This window comes from Cololabis saira, chromosome 15 (assembly GCF_033807715.1).
Source record: "Cololabis saira isolate AMF1-May2022 chromosome 15, fColSai1.1, whole genome shotgun sequence".
NCBI classification, from domain to species: Eukaryota; Metazoa; Chordata; class Actinopteri; order Beloniformes; family Belonidae; genus Cololabis; species Cololabis saira.
This window is the reverse complement of record NC_084601.1, coordinates 24,454,865-24,461,073: the sequence shown is the minus strand read 5'-3', so window position 1 is coordinate 24,461,073 and position 6,209 is coordinate 24,454,865.

Below are 6,209 nucleotides of genomic sequence, written 5' to 3'. Positions count from 1 at the left end.
GGTCCCGTGATATGTTCTTTAAAAATCTCATCTTTAGTGTGCCAATACTGACTGGATGAGTTTTTTGGACATATGAAGTCTCCAGAGGGACATGAAAGGCAAGTCAGCAAACTTGAACCCTTTTCTAGGCAAGGCAAGTTTATTTATATAGCACAATTCAACACAAGGTAATTCAAAGTGTTTTACATCAACATTAAAAGCGGCAAGACATAATTAGACAGTAAATAACAAATAAAATAAAGTAAAATGATAAAAAAGAGGTAAAATAATAAAAAGCACAAGTTGTTAAAAATAAGGGCAGTAGAGTACAGCAGGTACGTATTTAATTTAGGAGTACGCTTCAATAAACAGTAATGTTTTTAGGCCTAGTATTAAAAATGACAGCATTTAAAGTAAATATCTCTCAGCAAATACAATGTTTGTTTGAATAAATCTGGTGTCAAAATAAAGGTAGCACATGTGTAAAGTACTGTATAAAATTAAGTATGCATAAAACCGGGTTAGAGTAAAATAAGATGCAACACCTCAAGAATAGAAAAAAACCATCTCCAACTTTCTTTTTTTACTGCTTCTGTATATTACAACTATAAAGTTGTAATTTTAGGATAAAATGTTGAAATATTACAGAGAAAAAAATTATTTTACTAGACAACATTCATAATTTGATAAAAACAAAAAAGGGAATTAGGTTGTAGTTTTATCACAAAAAAGCTGTAATTTTACAAGAAAAAGAAGTATTATTATTATAGTATCATTCGCTCTCTCTACCCCCTTCCTGTTTGTATACTTTGAATAAAGGCCACTAGAGCCCCACAATCTTAAAACTAAAACATTACAAACTCAAAATCTGTGAGTTTGAGTTACTTTCAAACTCACAGATTTTGAGGTCGTTAAACGTCCATGTCCACAGTTAGAAGAAGATGGAACAGCATAGACAGACCAGCAGACTTCTGGACCAATGTCCTTTGGACACGTGAGACCAAAGTTGAGTTGTATGGTCTTGATGTCCAGAACCAAGTCTGCAGAAAACCAGACGCAGCATTTCAGGCAGAAACACCTCACACCCTGTCGGGCACAGAGGTGGAGAGATGATGGTCTGGGGTTGTCTTACAAATGTAAGAGATGAACATTTTATACAGGAAACAACTACCTCAATTTTTTTAGGCAAAAAGTGACTCTTCAAGATGTTAAATCATAGGGGATGTTAAATCACATGATTTCTTCTTCTTGTTTTACTTCATTTTGTTAGAAATGAAAAAGGGAAAATATATACTGTTCACATGAGGTTGTTATCAAATATCAAGACCCACTATGATCAATAAATTGGCTTAAAAGTTGTTAATTAAACTATATGATTACAGAGTCCATGTAACCTTTTGGGAAGCAAGTGCACAACAAAAGTAGCTTGGAGAGGCACGAACTGCCGAGCTGGAAAGCTAATGAGTAAGAGCTAACATTGTTATATCGAGAGATTACAACCAGTAGCTCTCCAAGTCCCAGCAATGTTATCTTTCAGAATGTCCTGCAGTTTTATTTGCTAGTGTTTTGATCAGTATTCTTCTTCACTGTGAGTCTCCTGTTAATTAAGTACTGAACCACCTGCTACACGCTAGTATTTAACAAATATAGCAGCTGTAACAAATAAAAACCTATCCCAGTAAGCAGTTTGAAACTATAAATGATTCATATTTTTTTTCTAAAAAAGAAACAGCTATAGAATTTTAAATGTTATACAGCTGGGTAGGGTTAGCTGCTTTGATCACACAAACCTTCATACGCAAAGCACACTAAAACATCAGGAAAAAGCTCAGCCTCTATCCTTTAAAGATATTTACATACACAAATCACAATTCCAACTCCAAGCAGCTAAGTAAACACACCATAAACAGAGGAGAATATGTTGTGCCACAGAAAACCTGAACTATTGACCAGCTACTACATGCTACATGCTACAAGCCTGATTCTGATTTAAATTTAAGGCTCCACAGATTGTTACAGAGTAAGCATGAGCTATCTGAGCCTAAATGTAATTGAGGTAGTAGTTGAAGGACAACAGCAACAAAACAATTGAACCTTCGGGAACTCAACTGAATCAGTCTTTGGGGTTTAACCATTATAAATCATATTCTGATTGAAACCTGATTGAGATTCAGGTAATCCCAAGTAGCAGTTCAAGTAGCAGGGCAGCAGTCTCTTCCCAGGCACCTCCTCCAGCTCTTCCAGGGGAATCCTGAAGAGTTAATACTACCCCAGCATGTCCTGGGTCCTGGGTCAGTTTCTGGCCCTCTCCCAGTGAGACATGCCTGGAGCATCCTCACCAGATGCCCAGACCACCTCAACTGGCTCCTCTGGGTTTTTTTTACATCCACTGACATCGAGTCGGTCATGGTGTTCCACAGAGTTCTGGACTGGGGTCACTTTTATTCCCTCTACACGCGCGCCTCTTGGAAACATGCAGTGATACTGTATGCTGATGACACTCAGAGGAGATTAATCAGGTGCCTGGAGTAATGTTTGACCACAGTCTTATTGATGAGCGTTTGTGTTGGAGAGAACAGGTTTATTGTGTGAGTAAGAAAATAAACAAATCTATTGGCATAATAAGGAAAGTTAGACACCTTGTCTCTAAGCAGTGTCTACTTACTCTTTATTACAGTTTAATCTATCCTCACCTTTCATATTGCAATATTGTTTGGGGGAGTACATTTACAACTACTCTCCAAAAAATCTTAATTCTCCAGAACCGTTTTGTAAGACTTGCATCTCGATCTGTCTGGGATGCTACTGCTGCTCCTTTATTTAAAAATCTACAGATCCTTACTATTTATGACATCAACAGTTACCAAATATGCATTTTTCTTTACAAAATATTTTCCTCAGAAGGAAATGTTCCTGAGCACTTTAGGTCATACTTTGCCACTAACTCTCAATTTTTCTACTCAACTCGGCAGGCCCTAGCCCTACATCCGCCTAAATGTCTGGAATCAAGAAGCCAATTTTTGTTTAGGTATAGAGGTGTCAAAGTCTGGAATAGTTGGTACCATATTGCAAACAATTGTAGGTCCCTATCCATTTTCAAAAGTCGCTCAAGAGAGCATTTAATTCAACAATGTAGTCAAGAAAGCTCTTAATGTTCTTTTGCACTTCATATTCTGTGTTGCCATTTGTTCAGCTTAATACTCATATTTTCATGATCATGTATACAGTAATTTTTTTAATCTTTTTTTTATTCTTTTTTTTATTCTTTTATTTTCATTCATGTTCTACATGCAATTTTTATGATTTATTTTTATTTTTATGATTTTGTATCCTCATAAGTATTTTGTTAAATGTTATTAGGTGGGGGCTCCTCATAAGCCTACTGGCTTGCTCGCTCCTCCCTGCACAGTTTCTTTTAACTGAACTTACTTGTGTAATGTTATTTTTTTATGTTATGTGCTAAATAAAACTAACAGTCAGTTTCTTCACTCGCTCTAAAGTAGACTTTGTTTATCTGTGTAATGTTACCACAATCTGGAGCGTCCTGTCTCAAAGTAACCCTAAAAAACTACAACATGTGGTTCTCACGTCAAGGCTAAATTACTGGAATTTTAACTAGATTTCCCTCAAAATCTAACAGCTGATTCAGAATACAGCTGCCAGGAGAGATGGTGTATCTCCAAACTAAGAGATACATCATCATTTTCCTGTAGAATTGAAAAGAAATTTCCAATTTTAATCATTTTGTGCTTTTGTTTTACTTTGTAAAGCACTTTGGGTTTCACTTGTGATTGGAAAGTTTTTTATAAAGTTGACTTGAGTTTAAAGGGGAATGAAGAGAAATGTAAGTCATGTTCTCATCTGTGGCGGATCCATGACGCAGTCAGTATTGCAACACTGTAAATAATGACAAAGTAAATACCTGTCCATTAACTATTACTCAGGTTCCGTTTGTAGCTTTCTGGCTTTCTGAGGTTCTGTTTGGGTGGGCCCCTTATTTGTGAGATGTCAGTGTGATATGGGAGTTCAGACAAATAGGCAAGATGTGGTTTTCAAACTGTCCCAAATCCAGAAGTTTGCTCAATCCTGGGAGTAAAGACAATTGTAGTTCCTCTACTGGCCACTAGGGCTCCAAAGGTACCATGGTCCGCATAAAAAAAAGCTTCACAGGGGGCTTGTCCAGGTCTTCCCATATGCTCTATGGTGCCGACCCTTTAAGTTGACCTGTGGTGATGTGTTAATCTGTTACACTTTTAAGACGAAAACAGGCTAAAATATGTGAGTCGGTGACCTCAAACCTATAAGGTTAACTGTAGTACTTAGTCAGATCTCATGTTTTGTGACAATTTGGTTTTGGTTTGGAGTCGTGTGTTTTGAAAGATGAAGATAACGAGAAAGATTTAAGATTCTGCTCAAAAAACAAGACAGCGTAGGTCCAAGTCAGTGACACTTCACAGGCATGTTGGGGCCACACACTACTGAGCCTCATTCTGACATGTTTTAAGGACATTATCCCAAAGCTGGATCAGCCTGTAGTGTGATTTTGTTGCCGGAACATACAACTATGTAAAGAACAAAGTATTTATTAAATATTTCATTCATTCAGATCTGGGATGTCTTATTTTTGTGTTGCCTTTATTTTTTGAGCACTATGTTCCATAATTTTTAACTTAGAACTAAGAAAGAGGACCACATCACTCCAGTTCTGAGATCGTGCTCCACAGATCTGGAACAAACTTCCACAAAACTGCAGGAATCCTGAAATCCTCAGTTCCTTTGGAAGAAGAATAATTCAAGATTCTTTATTTGTCATTGAGCTGGCACCCCGGCACAACGAAATACATTTCAGCACAACACGTCCAAAGGGAACAAAAAAAGGAGAAAGTCTTTTTTTGTCACATGACATTGACAACAATCAACGGTGGTGAAATGGGAGCTGTGACAATTGTGCAGCAACGAGTGTAAATAAAATAAAATACATTGCATCACTCTTTAATAATAATAATAATAATAATAGAAAAAGAAAACAATATACAATCCTATATGCAAGAAAGTGTGTCCAGTGTGTGTGTAGGGTGGGGTGTTTTGAGGTGGGTGCAGAGTTCAGAGTCCTTATGGTCAGGGGAAGAAACTCCTCCTCAGTCTTTGTGTGGGCCATACACCTGCTCGTGCACCAGCTGGTAGAGATGTCTAGCAGGCTGGGCAACGCTGTCCTGCATATGAGCTCAGCTCACCTGATTACACTGCCGAGAGCTTTCCTGTTCTTGGACAGCAGCCGCCACACCAGGCGATGATGCTCCCAGTGAGCGCCGGCTCCACGGCTGACGTGTACGAGGCTCGTGGCAGCCTTGTGGAGAACTTCCTCAGACACCTCAGCCTGGCTTCGTCCTTCTCACCAAGGAGGTGATGGGGCTTGTCCATGTGAGGACCGCTGTGATGGGGCCACCGAGGCACCTGTAGCTGCTCACTCTCTCCACAGGGCTCCCATAAATCCTGAGGGGAATGTAATGGCTGCTTGAACCTTTCAATCAAGGTTAAAAACTCATTTGTTTACAGCTGCCTTTGACACTGTAACTCTAGCTTAAGTATAACTTTTCTTTATTATGCCACTGCACTGTAACTCATTGTCTTTTTTTTTAGTACTATCTCTTTACCTTTCATGTTTTCATTATGTAAAGCACTTGAATTGCCTTGTTGCTGAAATGTATAAAATACATACATTTTTAGTTAGTTAATATTTATTTCGGTCACAAGCATAAAAATCAACAAACAAAATAACAAACATCCACAGGTTTTTCCCTGGTCAACATTGTGATTATTTTGAACGAAAAGGTCTGGGCTTGAAGCATAAAGCTTATCTTGCACACCTTTTAACATAATAGAATATACAAAAAGAACAAATGAAGTATCATGAGGTTACACAAAATAATAATAATAATAATAATAATAATAATAATAATAATAATAATAATAATAATAATATTATCATCTGTTATAACTGTAATAATAGTAATAGTAATAATAATGATAATAATAATAATGATAGCTCTGAAAACAGAAAGTGAAAAGATGCTAAAGAAACTGACAAAACCAATTTAGGTTGTCATTTCATCTCATGCATGTGTACATTCTTCTTTGTTTGATATTGTGCTTCTAAATATGTGTCCATTACCTTTGCTTTGAATAATATCTTGTATGCTTTTATTGAGTTTGCTAATTTAAGGTTGTTG